The sequence below is a fragment of the Pelecanus crispus genome, chromosome 1 (genome assembly GCF_030463565.1).
Source record: "Pelecanus crispus isolate bPelCri1 chromosome 1, bPelCri1.pri, whole genome shotgun sequence".
NCBI classification, from domain to species: domain Eukaryota; kingdom Metazoa; phylum Chordata; class Aves; order Pelecaniformes; family Pelecanidae; genus Pelecanus; species Pelecanus crispus.
In genome coordinates, this window is record NC_134643.1 from 175,609,437 (window position 1) to 175,631,010 (window position 21,574).

The following is a 21,574-nucleotide window of genomic DNA, read 5'->3' on the forward strand; positions in this document are numbered from 1 at the left end:
AAAAGCCATTAACCAGCAATTTTTCTTTGTCCTAGTCCCTGCTTCCAACTAGAATTAAACTAGAAACTTAAATTTCAGACTCTGATGTCAAATGGATGCTGTAATAATATGTTTATTGACTTTTCTAAAAGTAGGCACTATTCCTGTTGGATTCCTGTTCTGTCAGTTCAAAAATTAATTAGTCTTTAGACCAAAAAGTAAGAAAGTTTGACTGTAATAACTGATGATGAAAGCTCACAGCTGGAACTTTGAGACTGCATCTTACATCTGTAGCTTAAATTGAGAAGAGAAAAAATGAAATTCTTTTCTTAATCTGCAAGATTAAGAAATTAAATTTCATTTGGAAAGTGGGTCATAATTTCTCTGTTACAGACAAGTATGCCTTTGTATTATCAGGTTCAGGTTGTGATTTTTTTTAATCTAAAAATTGTGATTGGACAAATTTTTACATGCAGCTTTAATAGTAAATGGTCTATTTTCCTTCTACGGAGAACATACAGACTAGATAATTTAAAAACAAAAAAACCCAAGCTTATATAAGTATATATAAGTATACCTAAGTATATAAGCTTAGGAAAAAAAGGATTTGATATCTGCATGTGTTCTGCAGGAATAAAGTAGTGCCATGACCTGCTGAGGTGTTAACTGCTGATTTAACTGCTGCTTAAGTATTAGTTTACTGCAGGCATATTTTAGTACAAAGATCAGATAATTCAGAGAAATCTTGCCTCCTGTATTTCATCGACCACCATGCAACATGGTCAGAGCAGTGCCTTCAGTTCTTATAATGTCAAGTCTGTGGAAACAGCAACTGATCAGTAAAAAAAAGACCAAGTGGGAAAATTATGCTCAGAAATAGAAAAATATTGATAAGGAAAATAATATCTGATGAAGTGATGAGGATTTGAGTACGATCAGACATGTCATAACTATATAATGGGTTGTAGAATCAGCTACTGAAGCTGGATTTTCAAGAGAAATGCCCTGGAGTTCCTGGGGTATACTTGACAGCTTTGTTCTAGTAAACAACTAAAGAACAGAAAACAACAGTAATACATTGATTTGCCTTTATTGAACTGTAGTGAAATAGGGTCATAAGCCTGAGTGAGATCTGACCCTGAAGTTACAACAGTGGATTTTAGAGACTAAAAGAGAGAAACACAGGGGGTCAGATGAAAAAAAAAAAAGAAAATCCAGTTTAATATTCTGCCTCTGACAGTTGTCATTAAAGAGATGCTTTATAGTGAAATTCAACTAATTCAACAAGTGACAAAAATATAAGATCCCAAAGTTCCGTGATAATTGCTTTAATAAATCTTACTTATTTTAACTTCAAAATATTAACCATTCAGGCCAATACTCCCCAAATTTGAAAATAAAGTCAATCAGGATTGCTAAATTTCACCTTCTTTCACTCTGATAATTACAACTATCAGTATTTTATTTCTTTTGTTTCCTAGATTTTTTTCTCTGAATTAATACATTACCCCCCGTGTACTGGAAACATCTGCAAGCCTAAGCAGTTCCTCCTAATGATGTGCTGAGTCTAAGTTTTTTTATTGAAGCCTGAAATAAAGTGGGTTTTTGTTGTGGGTTTTTTTTGGTTTTGGGTTTTTTTTTTTTTAATGTATTTCAGAGTTTCTTTACAGCAGTTTCATATAGATGTCACTATGAGCCTCGATGATCAACGATTCTCTTCTCTCTTTTGAAGAAGTCCTTGTGGGAATTTGTCAGCAGCAATTCAGTAATAATCCATATGATCCTTCAGAGCAATCCTGCCTTTGAAGCATACTTTTTCTTCCAAATTAGCCAATATTTACAAGGACATAAAGTTTCCTTTCCATTTTATACACCAGGATATGTATTTGCATCATATAATGCAGTCAGCTGAAGTCTATATTTGGACTGGTTTAGGCTTTTGATTCTGCAAAGTTAACACCAACCTCTGTAAAAAATACAGGACTGACCCATGAAGTTAGCAGCTGAATTATGTGCAGGAAAAGGAGAAGCAAACTTCTGGCCTTGACCACGTAAGGAATTACTAAATTAAATAGGGCGAGAGCCCTAAAAGCAAACGGCAGGGCACAGATCGTGCCTGTATGTCATGTATGCTTTCATGTCTGAAATCTCTCCTGCAGTGTGTCATCATCTCCCAAGACTTGCTTAAGCATACTAGCTATTAAATAGTACCTACCATCACAGGACAGTTCATGAACCAATTCTGTGACCATTTACCTGATGCAAGTCTCCAGGGTGTCAAGCACTGAGTACAGTGCTAATAAGTAGCTACTGTATCCTTATCTCACAGTAATTTTGCATGTCAATTAGGTCTTGCTGTTGTGTTACCATAACAAAATAAGACATATATGTCATCAAGCTGAAATTAATTCAGAAAGTTTTCTGAAACAGAGAAACAACTTCAAAAATAGACAAAAATTTGGTAATTATCATGTTCATTTTCATACTTTTTAGCACTTGTTTGCTTTTTTAACGTCATTCTGCAAGAACAATGAAGTAAATCTGCATAATGGAAGGAACCACTGAAGCAATTTTGAATAGGATGTGCCTCTCTCCTCCTCCCAAACACCCCTCTTGCTAGAATGGATTAAAGCAGGGCTAGCAACCCCTTACACATCCTTTTCATAAAGAAACTAATACTGACAACACACTGGTTCTGCAAAATCTATAGGTACTTAAAGAGTTTGATCAAGATTTTGTAGTTGTCAATGACCACCTACCCATTGCTCGACCGTGATTTTTGGACCACGAGCTACAGGTTTCCTACTTTTCCTCGTAGGTATAAAATGAATACCTATGTAATGATTTCTTCTGTCCTCTTGTCCCGCGCATCTGTTAGTAAATAGGGTATATCAGGTGAAATTAATCTACCCAAATGTTTACATCTACACTCAGCTCATCCTTTTATAAACATCTAAAATTATGCTAAATGAAGCATAATGAAAGTACTTGTTTCTCTCAGTTATAGAAGGATTTTAGGGTTACTAGCTCAGATACAGTCTTTAAAAAAACTCCACAAAATCAAAAACAAAGCCAAGCATTCTGACTTCTCCTTTTAACCAGTGATAGGTTATCAACAATATACTACAGTTCTTTTAGAAGCGGGTTTTTTTATAACAAAAACAAGTAAACAAAAGCAATGACTCATGACCAATGATTACTTGCCTAATTTTTAAGGGATTCGTTACATGAATTGCTCCTTTTCCAGGCCACCTATGGTATGCCTTCATATCATATCTATCATCCAAAATAGATGTCTCTGTTGTCTTATTTACAGTCTCATGACAATGAAGAATGGTATCATTGAAGAAAAGTACACTTCAGTTCAGTGTTGAAATTCCTTATGATAGACTTAAATACACAAATTTGTATTTAAGAGCAAGATCACTATCACCAAAACTGTAAAATGAATGCTTTATTTTCAAATCTGGTGTTTCCCACTCCTTTTCAATGACATAACACATGAAAAGACAAATTCTAGACAATGTAAATGGGGCTAAAACAAGTGGAACATATCCACAGTCTTTTCTGAAGATCAGTTACTTTTAAAATATACTCATCACAAAATAGTTCTGTATTGTGGTCAAATACCTAAGGACATACAAAAGTGTTATGCTTTGATAGCTTTCCCAGGTAATTAAGGTTTTGTTAAACCAATCTTCCTCTATGGTCCTCTTAAAAAGAAGATAAAAAAAAAAAGAAAAAGCTGAAAAAGCAAACAAGAAAATAATTTCAAAAGCCTTGAAAATTATTATTTGAAAAATAAATTGCAGTGCTACATGAAGATTTCTATAAAGTGAACACATTATATATCACTCTATGTGTACAAGATACAATTCAGCTAATGACAGAGATGCTGTACAATGTCTATTGTTTTCCTACACAAAGGGTTTCAGAATTTATTGGTATGTGGGCAAAAGGCAGTTGAAAATCCTTGTAAGAGAAAAACTCTGGTTATATTTGCTGTCACATTGTTCTTTATATATTATTTTTGGGAATATATTTGTGTAGATTTGAATGAATCCATGTTGAGAACCAACAGACATGTTCATCATAAAGTGATTGGAGGCAAAACAATGAACACCTTTATGTAAAGCTGTTAATTATTCTACCAAACTGGACACCATCATGAAACATGTTCGTAACAGAAGGAATTATTTGACTGAAAACTTAATTACCAGATTTAAACTATTTCCATTAGATTTGTCAGAGTCTGGTGCACACCCATAGGACTTACCTACCCTCATCAATATTACCTGGGACCTCTGCCCACAGCTGCAATAGTGAGGGGGCTCAGCCTCCCAGGTCTTGCCTGAGCTGTACGATAAATTGCCCAGTTGCCAGTTCTGTCTCTATTCCTGTCTCCTGGTGTCCTGACTTGTTGACTGGTCTTCCCAGATGAACCCTGGACATGACTTGTTTCCTCACTTTGTCTGAAGATCACTAGCCCATTGATGGGAACCAGCTTTGTTCAGATACCCTGTGACTATGTCCCTTGCTGCTCGAGTCACTGCCTTTTCCCTTTGCTGTGGTCAGCCCCAGCTACTGGCTCATCTTCCCTTGTGGAGCAGCCCTGCACCTGCTATGTCCTCACAAACCTGTCTTTTCATCTGCCTTATCCTCATGGTCATGTGTTAACATCTTTCACAGACCATCTTTCCATCTAGTCTAGAAGCTGGCCTCTCAATACTCCTTGTTCAGCAGTTACATCCAAACTTCCCATTATAAATTGCAGGCTTATTTCTTCTCCCTACCTTCATCATCTGAAAATTCACATGATCTTCAGGTTCATCTTAATTTTCACTCTGAAACTTTGAAGACTGGCCGTGTGGCAAGCATTAGCATATGCACAGTAGGAACAGACTGTTCATTTCTCTAGGGTTTTTAATGAAAATACCAGGTTTACCATGACTTGTATTTATCACAGGTTAACAAAGTAGATGTAATTTTACTTTTTTGTTGACATAATCTCTGGAATAGCATAGCTGAGAGGTATTACAAACATAACTTTAACATGAGAATCTTTATACTGCCTACATATTCAATTCTTTGCAACTGAAAATACAGCATTAATGTGGTTGTTTGCAAATAGTTTAAGAATAGAATTGTATAATCCATCCCATTTAAAAACAGCAGTAATTGGCAGTGGAGTCTTATGAATACTGGAATATGTAGGTGTTAGCAACATCTAATATTTGCACTGAATTTTAGTACTGTGTGCAGTGATCTGATCACCATTTTGTAAACCAAAATCTTATGTTGGACTAAGTTAAGGGAATATGCTACTGTTTCATTACCCTAGCTCAGAGCTAATATTTTCTCCAACAAATGTATCAGCAGGCTAAAGGTATTATTTCCTTTTTGTTTCCTGCCAGATATTATTTTCAATAGGATTTAGAAAATAAGTTTTCCCCTGGACCTTGTAAGGCTTCCACTGAACAACTACCAGTCCTTCCTGTTTCCTCAACCCAAAGTTGCTACTGTTATTAGGGTGAAATTACTCTTGCATGGAGTCCTATCTACACATCAATTTGTTTGGTGAATCAGAACCAAATTATTATGGTATTAGATACATATTAATACAAAAATATCTTGAAAATGAAGACAATTCAACATGACTTCAGAGGACCTTAAGACAATTTATTTTCTTCTTATGGGCCACAGTCTTTTTTAAACATTTGATAACTTTCTCATTTTTCAGGCCTTGAACACAAAGGGAAGAAATAAGTTCTTAATTATTCTGTGTAAACTTATCTATAACAATAGTTTAGTAATATTTCAATAAAGTAATGGAACATTATTCCTTCATTTTTCATAGACCTGTACTCCCATAAAAACAGCATGAAGAAGACTAAGTTAAACAGTCAATTTACATTGAAATAAACCCCAAAGAAAGAGAAGGGGGAAAAATAAAAGAGAGGGGAGGTGAGGGTGGAGGAGGGGAAGCAAAGGAAAGAGGTGGGGGAGGGAGGGGGAAGAAATGTTATTAGTCATTTAAGAGAAAATATTTTTTCAAACTCTAGCAGGAAAAACTTCAAGCTTCAGTGCAATGCAATTGTGTAATGTAATGCCTATAGTTACAATAATTTTGGGATAAAAACAATAATTTTGGGATATAAACGTACATTGAAAAACAGACAGTGATAACAACTAATTATTCTGTGGAATTAAATGTCTATGACCTTAAAGTAAAAAATGGAGCGTAGAGGAGTACAGGCTTGGGATGATATCAGGGGACTTGAAAGACCAGGCACATGATATCAGAGGCCTCAGGGCTATAAATAATTCAGTAGCCGTCAACTGTAGTCATGAAACAAATGTAAACTTAGGGGCTAGAGCCAGTTTTGGTAATAAAAGGGTGAACAAGGTGGGGACCAATGAAAAGCTGGAGATGCAGTTCCTGCTGCTGCTTCATAAACCTGTTTTAATATTGCTGCTTTGGGGAAGCCATCACAGATATTAAGAAAGCATATACATATTCCACTGAACATTAGTATTCAGTTTCAAATTATGCCTACATAGGGAGAAAGGTAGTTGCAGTAACTGTGGATACTTAATGTACATCTGCCTCAACTAATGTGCATGTCTGTGTCTGTGCTGAGTTAATATGTGTGTGTAAAAAGCTCATTGGAACTAACTGTGTGTGGGTTAACCAATAAATCTTGGCTAACACTGTGGACTAGACTGGGATTTCTCTTCCCCTTCTCCTCTCCCCAGCCTTGTTTTGAGTTTTGATAATTTACTCTGTACTTTGGATGCAACAAATAGTTAACAAAATTATCTTGTAGTAGTGGCATATCATCCAAATTTTATTTAATTTTCTTTTCCTGAAATTTTTCCCCATGTATTATACAAATATAAATGACAAGTACTGCTGGAATGGTTATATCAGTAAGATTAACCTTACATGGATACTTTGTTTGTTTGCCTAACTAAAAGTTTAGTGGTATTTATGTCAAGAAAAGTATTTACCAGTGCTGCTTATTTCCTTGACCTACTGTGGGCAGATGGTAGAGGCCATGCACACACGATCAACAGAAATCGCAAGAACAGAAGAGAAACCAATGTTGCTGGGAGAATGGCACCCAAGGGGACACTAAACATAAGCCTGGAATTAGAAGAACAATGTTTTCGTAACAGTAGTTTGTGCTTGCAATTTTTTTTTCTTTCTGGCAACAGTACTAAAATATTAGTTTTGAAAAAAATCCAAGAAGATTTTGGAACAGTAACACACACACAAAGAAATTCTCTCTCTTACTAAATTCACACTTGAAAAGACTGAGGAGATCATTTACCTATATTACTTTATCCCTTTTCCATTATTTTATGTCCAAACTACAGCTCTATGGCTGGGAAAAAATAAAGGAAAACTCAAAGATAGTAATAAGATAATTTATTAGAAGAAATACACAAAGGAGAGAGAAAAAATGTATTAATTTTCATCAGTAGGACAGATTATTTATAAGGCCCTTGCTCAGGGAAAGAATCATTAACTAGAGAGGTAAATACATGCTTTTCTTTTTTTTTTTTCTTGTTTAATCATATGTGTAAAAATATATGTATATGAATGTACATACATAGAGAGGCAAAGAAACAGAAAAAGAGACAAAAAGAGAACGAGTTTAATTGCATTTTAGATTGACTATGTTCCCTGTATATTTAGACTATATATGCTAGAAGGTGACATTCATATTACTCTTTCCTTTTGTACAATACACAACACATGATGATGCAATAACAGTTGTTTTTCTAAATTATACTTTCACAATTTGGATGACCCCTATCTTTATTTTCCGAATGGAGATAACGCCACTTGAAATGTTACCTGTTCAGAGTCAGGATCTAACTAGCAGAAATATGCCATGTAACAGCTGCAATACCCAAATAAACTGTAGAAATAGGGATGCAAATTTCAAAGTTTACTAGAACAGGTAGTGAGGGGAACTGAGGGTACTTCTGAGACTGAATATATACAGCTGTTTCTATCCAATAATAACTTATGGTATTAAAAGCACTCCCTCCATCCTTGATAGAGAAGTAAAAAACATGCCTCCAAACAGTAGTGCTGTAAGAGATTGTGAGTATGATGGCACTTTAGTTGGACCTAAATAGCTAACTGTATTGCTGGATTGTCTGTGGACCAGACTTTTGAATTTTTTTTTCTCACTTAATAAGTTAGGAGTAAACTTTTTCAGTATTTCTGACATAGTTTGATAAAACCAGCATATTCTAATCACATTTTCAAGATTTTATATATGTGCTACAAATTTCTTTAAATGACCCATTAATAATATGATTATTAAGATGGATTCTTGCACTTTTTAAAACCTCCACAACTTTGGCAGTCATCAGAAAAAGAAATGGTTTTTTTTGAGAGAAGTTTCAATGTAGCATGAATATAGACAGGAAAATAGTAGCAGGTTTCTTGGTTATTTCTGGCACCTCTGCTGCTAGATATGGCCAAAATATTTGACTATATGTCAGCTGAAAAGAAGCACATCCTAAATCTTGGAAGGCTGATGGTTTTATTCTTTACAGTTCTTTCATTATGTTTAGATGATATTTACTTAATTAGAGATTCTTCAGAGGAGAAACACAGTGTTTCTTGTGTGTAGATGCAGTATTTGAAATGAATCAACACTGTAAAATGTCTTCAAATTGTTTAGTAGTAGCTATCAAAAGTGGTCTAGTACACAGTTTTCTGCTGGTTGAGCTCAAGTATATTCTTCAGTCAGCATTAGTGGGTACATGCACAGTTTCTCTTATTACTTTTATCATCACTTGCAAATTATTATAAGAATCACCTGTCCAGAGAAAAAACATCATTTTCTCTCCAGTTGTCTTAAAACCAACATATCTGTGAAAAATTTTTTCTATAATATTTGCAAACCAAAAGTCTTAATCTGTCTTCCCCCATTTCTTCCATATTTGCCTTGCTCAATATTTTGAGAGGCTGACCTAGTCAAAACCAGCATATAGAAATGTAATAAAAATCCAACATAAATCTGTAGAAAAGAGTTAACATCCTATTCACCATCCCAATACAGTGCTGTGATGCTAGAGGAATGTGTGGTCTTCTCTTTGTCATTGTTTGTTGAGGTTTTCCAACTAAAAGCATCAAAAAAGACAGAACGGTAAACAGAGGCAGGGAGAGGCACAGAAAAATAAAATGTCTTGTTTTTGGGAGTTTAATTCTTGTTCCATTTGGATAAAAGTATCCTGACTATTCTGATGAAAACTTAAGGAAGAAAGAAATGTACAAGTTTGATTTAAGGATGCTCAAACTCAAATAGTACTTGCACTTTTTCAGGGACTGATACAGAGATTGGAAGACTTCGTATAAAAATATTTCTAGCAAAGCCTTTAAAAAGTTAGATGCCATATGATGCAGAATTTGGAGGAGTAACATAAAGACATTAATATTTATGGGTGTTTCTTTAGCACGCGTATATGTTATGTCCAAGATGTATCACTTCTGATTCCATATTACTACCAGCATTTGTTTTTATAGTTCTATCCAGGTTCCTTTTATTATCAGAGTGTTTCTCCAGTCTAGGTAGTATAAATGCTGTCTCTCTTGGGTTTTTCAAAGTATGTCTGTGGCCATCTGCATGGACCTTGATCCGTCTTTTCCCTTTTGTCTTTCAATTCCTATTAATGACTTCCTTTTTTCACTTTTCCAGGACTTTTAAGAGCATTACTTTAAATTTTGTGTCCTGTTCCACCTCAGTCATGCTGTTCTCCACACATTTTTAAGTCCTAGCTCAAATCAACCTAACCAGACACTGATGACTGACTGGGGCCAGTCTTCTTTAATACCTTTATCAATGATCTGGATGAGGGGATTGAGTGCACCCTCAGTAAGTTTGCAGACAACACCAAACTGGGTGGGAGTGTCGATCTGCTGGAGGGTAGGATGACCCTGCAGAGGGACCTGGACAGGCTGGACTGATGGGCCGAGGCCAACTGTATGAGGTTTAACAAGGCCAAGTGCCAGGTCCTGCACTTGGGTCACAACAAGCCCATGCAACGCTACAGGCTTGGGGAAGAGTGGCTGGAAAGATGCCTGGCCAAAAAGGACCTGAGGGTGCTGGTAGACAGCCGGCTGAACATGAGCCAGCAGTGTGCCCAGACGGCCAAGAAGGCCAACAGCATCCTGGCTTGTATCAGCAATAGTGTGGCCAGCAGGAGCAGGGAGGTGATTGTCCCCCTGTACTCAACACTCATGTAGCCACACCTGGAATCCTGTGTCCAGTTTTGGGCCCCTCAATACAAGAAAGACATTGAGGTGCTGGAGCATGTCCAGAGAAGGGCAACAAAGCTGGTGAAGGGTCTGGAGCACAGGCCTTATGAGGAGCGGCTGAGGGAACTGGGGTTGTTTAGCCTGGAGAAGAGGAGGCTGAGGGGAGACCTTATCGCTCTCTGCAACTCCCTGAAAGGAGGCTGTAGTGAGGCGGGTGTTGGTCTCTTCTCCCAAGTAGTTAGCAATCGGATGAGAGGAACTGGTCTCAAGCTGTGCCAGGGGAGGTTTAGATTAGATATTAGGAAAAATTTCTTCTCGGAAAGGGTTGTCAAGCATTGGAACGGGCTGCCCAGAGAGGTGGTGTAGTCACCATCCCTGGAAGTGTTCAGAAAATGGCTAGACGTGGCACTTTGGGACATGGTTTAGTGGGCATGGTGGTGTTGGGTTGATGATTGGACTGATGATCTTAGAGGTCCTTTCCCACCTTAATGATTCCTAGTTTTCACTTTCATTATAAATAATCCATCCACCAAGCCAGGAAATAAGAAATTGCTACTCTACCCTGAACTGGTTTAGTCATGGACTTGTTAGTGTTAGGTTAATGGTTGGACTGGATGATCTTCAAGGTCTTTTGAAACCTAAACAATTATTCTATGATTCTATGATCGTAGTCACAAGGCTCTTTGAAATTCATTCTTTATTCATAGACCACCAAGCAGGCTATCTGCAGAAGCTTGAGGATTCACTGCATAAAATTCTTCTGAAGGATTTTTCCATCTAACATTCCTTCAAGGAACTTCCAACAAATCAGAGTTAGGCAGGATGATGAGGGTTTTGTTGTATTCATTTTGGGGATGAGAAGGGAGGGTGAAAATGCTTGTGAATTACTAAACTCCTCAGCCCAAGGAGCAAAGGCCTAACAAACCCTGGGAAGGGGGGAACAATAGCCCTTTGTGTTACGGGACTGAATTGCTTGTAGCTGTTTGTTGAAATTGCAATTACTCCAGTGAGAAATCTAAGTTCTATCTACATGACATGGTCCACTTATATTTGCTACAGGATTTACAAGATTTTCAGTGTAACACTAGTTTGTTGAATACATTTTCATGTTGCTGTCCCTTAAATTTTAATTCCCTCCATGTATTTATGGCAAACTCTGTTTTTTTCCTTTAATATGGATTGTGATTTGAAATATGTTACACGTATAAATTTAGTGAATTGACTGAGTGTAACACATTGTAGAATTAGCTATAGCAGTTAGATCATGGGGACCTGGCATTTTCACATTCTCTCGTCTTTGATGCTTTAGTATTGCAACATAAGACCATAAACAGGAATTAGGCCTGTGTTATTTAAAATTATAATAGAAGATGATTACAGCTGATACTTATCAACTGAATTTCCAGAAATGGTCCATTACAAGTTCCTCATTTACTTACATGTAATTTGGATGACATTTATAATGTAAATTTGTGCTGGTTTTGGCTGGGATAGAGTTAATCTTCTTCATACTAGCTAGTATGGGGCTATGTTTTAGATTTGGGCTGAAAACAGTGTTGATAATACAGGGATGTTTTTGTTATTGTTGAGCGGTGAGACGGTGAGACCGTTTCTCCTTCTCACCCCACCCCACCAGCAAGTAGGCTGGGGTGTACAAGGAGTTGGGAGGGGACACAGCCGGGACAGCTGACCCCAACTGACCAAAGGGATATCCCATAGCACATGACGTCATGCACAGCATATTAACCCGGGGGAAGAAGTAGGAAGAGGGGGACATTTGGAGTGATGGCGTTTTGTTTTCCCAAGTAACCATTACATGTGATGGAGCCCTGCTTTCCTGGAGATGGCTGAACACCTGCCTGCCAATATGAAGTAGTGAATCATGAATTCCTTGTTTTGCTTTGCTTGCATGTGCGGCTTTTGCTTTACTTGTTAAACTGTCTTTATGTCAACCCATGAGTTTTCTCTCTTTTACTGTTTTGATTCTCTCCCCCATCCCACTAGAGGGGAGTGAACGAGCAGCTCTGTGATACCTAGTGGCTGGCTTAAACCACTAGGTTTAAGTGGGGTTAAACCATGACAAAATTGCAGCCAAAACAGTTAAAAATTTTAACAAATTAAGGTTAATTAAATTTAATTATACTTGCTATTTAAAAAATACAGAAACATTTTCTTTAAGTATTGTTCATATCATGGAACAAGGATCTGAAGTACAATGGGAACTTGGTTTTAAATAAAACATATACTACATCCTAATTTATATAAATTGCAATTATTTAAAAAATTAAAGTGGTCATTTGACATATTCAATATTAGTGTCTCTAATCACTGAAGAAGTTATGCTCCTGATCATACTCAAATTTTTACTACTTTCTAAAGTTTGTGAGACCATTCGTATGACAGACCAAAAAATCAGGTGAATGTTTTTTTCCCTCATGGTTCATATGCATGACTGAACTGTGTGTACACAATTCTTTCTCTTTTTAAATTTTATCTGAAAGCTATATACAGCTGATAAAGAGAAGCATTTTTGATTGGTTTCCAAAGAATAGCAGTCAGAAAGAGGAAAAACATGTCAGGACATAAGTGAATTTTCTGTTATTGAGACGTGGTTGCCCTAATGCACTGTAGTGCAGTAAGTTGTCCTCTGTTCCATGGTTGCGTGTTGCCACCTTCAACTATGATGCCTTTCTGTCTTGCTGTATAACCACTCAGAGGAAAAGCCAGCTGCAGTCACAGTGCAGAAGAGAGAGGGCTAGTGCACAAGGTCGCAGGCCTCATACCACCACCAGTAACCCAGCAGTAAGTCCTTTTGCTTCAGAAAGCAATCTTTTAAGTTCAGGGGTCTTTCCCTCATACTTCTTTTGTACATCCAAACATCTGTTCCCTTCATGAAGAAGCTAAAAGTTTATCAGATCCTCCCAAAGCTCTCACTACAACTTTGTTAAATTTCACCACTGATTTAATCACTTTCAAGAGATCAAGATTTCTTTTCTATTCCTTGTAATTCTGTGTTTGTTTGTCCCTGTGGTATTCTGTTTGTCTCAAATATTATATTTTCTTTATTAGACTATTTTCCTGACCAACTGAGGAGATCTTTGAGTAGAGAAGATCTTTTTGTCTTCTCTGTTTCCTGTGTTGTCTCACTTCCTTCTAGTCTTTCTTTTACATGAGGCAGCCACATAGTTAAATTACAGTTTGTGCTACTAAGAAAAAGGTTATATTAATTTGTTCCAAGTCATATTCTATCCTCACTCACCTGAAACAAAGTCTATTAATGACTAATTTAGGCGTAAGTGCACTTAAGTGGGCCGAATCTCCCTCTCTTGACTTTCAAAGGCACATCCTCCCTTCATTTCCCATAACCTAGACACTTCCTTTAGACCTGTCTTTCTCCTCTGGGTGTATAGACACAACTAGGCATAATTTAGGTGTCTGAGTTTGACACTGAAAAGTCCCTTTCTGCCTACCCACAGATAATACTAGAGGAATGATGTTCCACACATCTAAGAGTTGATACTCTTACAGTTGCACAGGAAACAGTTTTCCTTCCAATGGGGTGCTTTTAATAATTTTCTATCTGCTGTAATGTACAGTAACTTCCACAGAAAATAAGTGAGAACATAGGAGACCTAATAGCTTGTAGGTTAGAGTATCAGATTGGACTATCTTAATTGCTGAGGTACTAGCCTGACTACATGCACTTTGCCTAGTGCTTTTTGTTGGGAATTTTCCACTTTGTGTATGTAATAAAATATTAACTGGACAGAGATTTGCACTTGGGTTTTCTGCAGCCTAGGCCAAATATCACTGGTACCTTCCCATAAACAGTTCAGGTGTCGAAAGATGTCATTGGCATTGACAATTTCTAAAGCAGCTCAAAACTTTATGTAAAACATATGGTTATGCATTAGCCAACAGAAACAAACTGATTCATCAGATCTCTGTTTTGGGATATATATATCTCTCTACAAATAATTCTAAAAAGAACTGACTAGCACAAAGACTGCATTTGTTTTGTTTACAGTACCAATCCACTCTGTTTACACCCTACTGATGGAGTCAGGAGTACAGAGAAATGGAGTCATGACAAGTCTGGGCTCTGCATTCTGTTTTCTGTGAAAAGTTTAATACAGAGTGCTCAGTGTCTGAAGTTAGGCAAAGGAAACCTCCAACATTACCACTGTTATGAACACCAGCAAGGTAGCAATTTTTCACCATTAATGATGGGGAAAAAAACAAACCCAAAAGACCCTAAACTATTACATGTACAAAAGAGTTGCTTTAACATCACCAAAATGCCAGGAGTAACTTGGAGATGTAATTGTTAAAAAAAAAAAAAAAAAAAATCACACAGTTGGGAAGAGAAATTAAGCACATGCGAAATAGACAAGTTGTTAAAAAAGAAAAGAATCAAGAAAATGAGCAAATAGCCAAAACAAAAATATATGGTTTTAAATCTGTGGGAAAATATTTCTCACTGATGATATTATCTACTGTATTGTGGAATGGTAGTGATGGACAAAATACTATTAAATTACAACTCCATAATACAAAATTGTAAGAACTAAAGCTGAAGTAAAAAAGGTTTATTTTTCACTGAGATTTATAAAAGAATTATAAAACAAGAACCTTTCAGAGACCCACCTGAAGAAAGGGCTAAAACCAAGCCATGTTTGTCCATTTCTTCAAAAGTCTAGAGAGATAAAATATGAGTAAAATGTACTTCAGAAATATCTATGAGAAGTGAATATGTTGCATGTATTTTCACAGTTCCCATAAAATCATTATTTCAAGAAAACATATTTTGATGTAAAATAATGCTTTGAACTGCATGGGGAAAACTCAGTAGTTTGGTAAGAGTCCTCAGTGCTGTGTAACACGATGCAAATGTGTCTGAAGCAAGCACATTCTCTAAAGGATAGTTGTACAGTCAGTTTGCTGGAAAGTGATTTGGGGGTAATCTTTCATTGAGCTGAGTATTTATACAAATTTGTAAGTGAACAAACATACCTATAACAAACTTCCATTTGCAAAGTTAATTAATTATGTCTTATCACCTGTAAATGGTGAGAGTGATACTTTCTTTTTCTTAACATTAATTTGCACTGCCTCTTTTGGTTATAAGCTTTTGAGGCTGGAAGCAATTTTCTAGTAGCATAGTGTGTATAACAAGTATCTAATGTTGGCAAAGGTCCCTGGGTTTTACTATAAATCCAGTATGCTTTTTGGATGACAGAGCATGTGTGTAGAGCAATTGTAAGTGCAGTGGAAAAAGAAATTAATGCAAATCAAAATATTTCCATAAACAATGAGGAGCACCAAATGACCACGTCTGAGGTAGGTATATTTGTGTTCGTTGCTCTTACACACATGATGTAGATTGTGCTGAAGAGTCTGTGACCAATAAATTGCTCCAGAAACTTCAATTTCTTTTACTTCAACAAAAGCAGTCTAATTGAGCCATCTTGAAAATGTTTTTGAAGCATATAGATCATTTACAATGATGATAACTTTCATCACTGTGAGAAGTACCCTGATTACAATAGGACTAGCAAAAGCAAAATCTTGCTGGGAAAAAAAAGGTAATAATTTTACTTTCAAATTCTCATTCTTGAAAGGAATAAAAAAACAGCAAAAAGAACCTGTCTGAACTGTCAACATTAATAAAAGAAACTTTTCTGTTCTGTTACAGCTGTTTCAGGACAGTCACTGAAGAGCAACAATACCTATTGGAAAGTTTTTCATGACACTGACAGTAATGTCACTCGCATGAATAGGAAAAGACAGAAATATTTGAGTTCAGATTCAGAAATTTTTCTAACTATAATGAGTTTGCCAACCCAAGGATTTTTGTCTAATATTTCTGAGAATAACTCTGATAATCTTCAGTAGACAAAGCACACCCCAAATGTATCTTTCATTGTTCAGTGAAAGTTCACTACACGAAGTATAAACTGTTTCAACACAGGCCAAGGATTTCAACTAAAATATTAAGGGAATAGGTCTAAAAATAAAAATACCCTTTTTAGTGTCCTCCAAATTCTATTAGGAATCTTTTGTTTACTTACTATTGTTATTACTGCTGTTACTACTTTGGTGTATTATATAAAGTTAAAATACATCAAATAACAAAAAAACCTGCAGAAAACAGAACATTCAGAAAAAGAACTACAGTGGTATAAAGTACAACTGTACACAAAGTTACAATCCCTGCATCTTAATGAAGTTATAGCTAACTTCATTAAGAATGAATCTTAATGAAATCATAGCTAACTTCATTAAGAAGGCTAAGTATCAGGCTACTCAGCAAGCAGAAATTAGGCTATCAGAATCTGGGTCTGCAGATACTGCAAAGACAGTGTTTTACTATATGACTTAGCCCTTCCGACATCTTCAGTGATACTCAGAATTTAAATGTATCTGTCTGCAATGTAATGTTTATGCATAAACTGGGAGCTCAATCCAATTGACAATATTTAAACATGTAGAACTATTTGAAATGCCCTGTGCCATTCAAAGGATCCACACAGGGCCTGAAAATATCAGATGGGACTTCTTCTTGCTTTGCCCCAAGATACCAGACTAACAACTAGAGATCAGGTGGATTGTCTTCCTGCATCTCCAGTATCACTAAAAAATTGTGTTCTGGCAATTGAATCAAGTTTCTAGTCAGTATAGCAAATAATGTGTAGAGGAACTGTCATCCATCCAAGGAGATATGTCTAATCTAGGGTGAACTGAAAAGTTCTTCTGGCTCAGATGAATGTGCTGAGTGGATCTCCTTGATTCTGTGAGAACTTAGGCTTTTGTGTAAACACCTACATGCAGTTGCTTAGACTCAAATACTTCAGTTTGGAGAGGAATACTACTTTTTGTAGAAATACTGAAAGGGAAAGGGAGGAGAAGAACAGCCTGGGAGAGAGGATATTAGGATGGGGTGATGTGGAATGACCTAACATAAAGAAACCTTGTGTGTCTTACCCCTGAATTTGACAAGGGGAGCACTAATTTTTTTTTCCAAATGACTACTGTGGTTTTACTAAATTTTGTTTTTCTTACAGAATCTGAGCTGTGATTTTAGCCATACCTTTCAGAATAGTTCTTAAGAAGTTCTATGACAGTAAATCTAATTGGATGTTTTCTGCACTGCAAAATCTGTTTAAGAAATTTTTGCCACCTCTTGCTTTGCTTTCTCAACTCCCTGTTTCTAAAAGGCACTGACATTTGCTGATGGTGTAACTGTCGGAGTCATATAGTAAACCAGCTCAGTGAAATGGTCTGCATTATAAAATAAGAAAGAAAACATATTTTCACTGCCAGAGGAGAAGATGAATATGAGACTATATTATCAGTCACATTGTTTCGATTATTGTCCTTTTGTCTATGTTATCTCTGTGGTACAATGGTAACAGACAGTACAAAATTCCCTCCCTATAGTGATTTAGTTAAGCAGGCAGCAAACAAAAGAAAACATGTTGATCCAAAGACGTACACATTACTAATTAATTTTCTGAGAATAGGAGCAAGCAGATCAGTAGCTGCATTTATTTTTGTGTGTTTAAACTGAATCCAACCTAAATGTGCTTAACCTATATCAACCATTTCAATGGATTTTATTACAATTAAGTGTGTTCATTGGATAGAGTTAATGACCTAAATGGACAGGTCTGACACTAGTCTGGGGAAAAGCTTAAAACACGAACATGTCAGTAATACAGATTAGTCAGGAATGGGGAAATATTAAGAAAGTTATACACTCAGTGGTAAGAAAAGTGAAAGAAGTGATAACATTGAAAACACCAGTGTAATGGGACAAAACAGGAAGAAGAATAAAGAAGCATGGAGTGAAACTGAGATAAAGCTGCTGTGTCAGAACAGACATGGGAACAGTGAACCACAAATCACTGGCCAGAGAAGTCCCTAATGGCTGCAGGCTGGCATACCTTTCCCAAAGCATGGCTCTCCCTGTGCAGCCCAGTGGAGAATCTTGATTTCCCCAGCTATCCACCTTCCCGCTGCAGCCAGAGACAGCAAACCCTTCTTGTGTACACTTTGCTTGCCTCATCTCTGTTGTCACACACATAAGCTCATAGAATCATAGAATCGTTTAGGTTGGACAAGACCTTGAAGATCATCCAGTCCAACCATTAACCTAACACTAACAAGTCTACGACTAAACCAGTTGAGGGTAGAGTAGCAATTCCGTATTTATTTATTTACTTATAATGAAAGTAAAAACTAGGAATCATTAAGGTGGAAAAGGACCTCTAAGATCACCAGTCCAATCATCAACCCAACACAACCATGCCCACTAAACCATGTCCCAAAGTGCCACGTCTAGCCATTTTCTGAACACTTCCAGGGATGGTGACTCCACCACCTCTCTGGGCAGCCTCTTCCAATGCTTGACTACAGTTTCTGCGAAAATATCCAATCTAAACCTCCCCTGGCACAGCTTGAGACCAGTTCCTCTCATCCTATCATTAACTACTTGGGAGAAGAGACCAACACCCACCTCACTACAACCTCCTTTCAGGGAGTTGTAGAGAGCGATAAGGTCTCCCCTCAGCCTCCTCTTCTCTAGGCTAAACAATCCCAGTTCCCTCAGCTGCTCCTCATAAGGCCTGTGCTCCAGACCCTTCACCAGCTTCGTTGCCCTTCTCTGAACATGCTCCAGCACCTCAATGTCTTTCTTGTATTGAGGGGCCCAAAACTGGACACAGGATTCCAGGTGCGGCCTCACCAGTGCCGAGTACAGGGGGACAATCACCTCCCTGCTCCTGCTGGCCACACTATTGCTGACACAAGCCAGGATGCTGTTGGCCTTCTTGGCCACCTGGGCACACTGCTGGCTCATGTTCAGGTGGCTGTCTACCAGCACCCCCAGGTCCTTTTTGGCCAGGCATCTTTCCAGCCACTCTTCCCCAAGCCTGTAGCGTTGCATGGGCTTGTTGCGACCCAAGTGCAGGACCTGGCACTTGGCCTTCTTGAACCTCATACAGCTGGCCTCGGCCCATTGGTCCAGCCTGTCCAGATCTCTCTGCAGGGCCATCCTACCCTCCAGCAGATCGACACTCTCACCCAGTTTGGTGTCATCTGCAAACTTACTGAGGGTGCACTCAATCCCCTCATCCAGATCTTTGATAAAGATATTAAACAAGACTGGCCCCAAAACAGAGCCCTGGGAAACACCACTCATGACCGATCGCCAACTGGTTTTAAATCCCTGCACCACAACTCTCTGGGCTCGGCCATCCAGCCAGTTTTTTATCCAGTGAAGACTATGCCCATCCAAGCCATGAGCCGCCATCTTCCTAAGGAGAATGCTATGGGAGACAGTGTCAAAGGCTTTACTGAAGTCCATGTAGATGACATCCACAGCCTTTCCCTCATCCACCGGCTGGGTCACCAGGTCATAGAAGGAGATCAGGCTGGTCAAGCAGGACCTGCCCTTCATGAACCCATGCTGGCTGGGCCTGATCCCCTGGTTGTCCTGCACATGCCTGTTGAGCGCACTCAATATGAACCCTCCATAATCTTTCCTGGCACCGAGGTCAGGCTGACAGGCCTATAGTTCCCCGGATCCTCCTTCTGGCCTTTCCCATAGATGGGCGTCACATTGGCAAGGCTCCAGTCATCAGGGACCTCCCCTGTTAACCAGGACTGCTGATAGATGATGGAAAGTGGCTCAGCAAGCTCCTCTGCCAGCTCCCTTAATACTCTCGGGTGGATCCCATCTGGCCCCATAGACTTGTGAGTGTCCAGGTGGTGTAGCAGATCATTAACTGCTTCCTCCTGGATTATGGGGGCTCCATTCTGCTCCCCGTCCCTGTCTTCGAGCTCAGGGGGCTGAAAACCCTGGGGATAACTGGTCTGGCTGTTAAACACAGAGGCAAAGAAGGCATTAAGTACCTCAGCTTTTTCCTCATCCTTAGTGACAATGTTCCCCCCCACATCCAGCAAGGGATGTAGATTTTAATTGGCTCTCTTTTTATTGTTAATGTACTTGTAAAAACATTTTTTATTATCTTTTACAACAGTGGCCAGATTGAGTTCTAGCTTGGCTTGTGCCTTTCTATTTTCCTCTCTGCATGACCTAACAAGATCCCTGTACTCTTCCTGAGTTGCCTGACCCTTCTTCCAAGGGTGGTAGACTCCCCTTTTATCACTGAGTCCCAGAAAAATCTCCCTGTTCAGCCAGGCCAGTCATCTTCCCTGCCAGTTTGTCTTACAACACATGGGGACAGCCCGCTCCTGCGCCCCTAAGACTTCCTCCTTGAAGAACGCCCACCTTCCTGGACCCCTTTGCCTTTCAGGACTGCCTCCCAAGGGACTTTTCCAACCAGCGTCCTCAACAGGCCAAAGTCTGCCCTCCAGAAGTCCATGGTAACTGTTTTGCTGCCCCCCCTCCTTACGTCACAAAGAATCGAAAACTCTATCATATCATGGTCACTACGCCCAAGATGGCCTCCGACCATGACATCTCCCATGAGTCCTTCTCTGTTAGCAAACAGCGGGTCAACTAAGGCACCTCCGTGGTAGGCTCACTTACCAGCTGCGTCAGGAAGTTATCTTCCATACACTCTAGGAACCTCTGAGACTGTTGCCTCTCTGCTGTGTTGTATTTCCAGCAGATGTCCGGCAAGTTGAAGTCTCTCACAAGAACAAGGGCTAGCGATTGCGAGACTTCTGCCAGCCGCTTATAGAACGCTTCATCTACCTCTACATCCTGGCTGGGTGGTCTATAGCAGACTCCCAACAGGACATCTGCCTTGTTGGCCTTCCCCCTCATCCTTACCCATAAGCACTTGACCTTATCATCACCACTGGTGAACTCTATACAATCAAAACACATACAGTGCCACCCCACTGCCTCTCCTTCCTTGCCTATCCCTTCTGAAGACCTTATAGTCATCCAGTGCAGCACTCCAGCCATGAGAGTCATCCCACCACGTTTCTGTGATGGTGACCAAGTCATAGCTATCCCGCTGCACAAGGGCTTCCAGCTCCTCCTGTTTGTTGCCCATGGTACATGCATTGGTGTAGATGCACTTGAGCTGGGCTATCAGTTTCACCCCCAACATTGCCATGCCACCCCCAGGCTCCTCTCTAGTGAGACTGGTTTTATCCCCTTCCCCCCTTCGAGTTTAAAGCCCTCTCAATGAGTCCCGCCAACTCATGAGCAAGAATCCTTTTCCCCTTTGGAGACAGCTGATCTCCATCTGCTGCCAGCAAGCCCGGTGCCGTGTAAACTTCCCTACGATCGAAAAAACCAAAATTCCACTGACAACACCAGCCTCTGAGCCACTT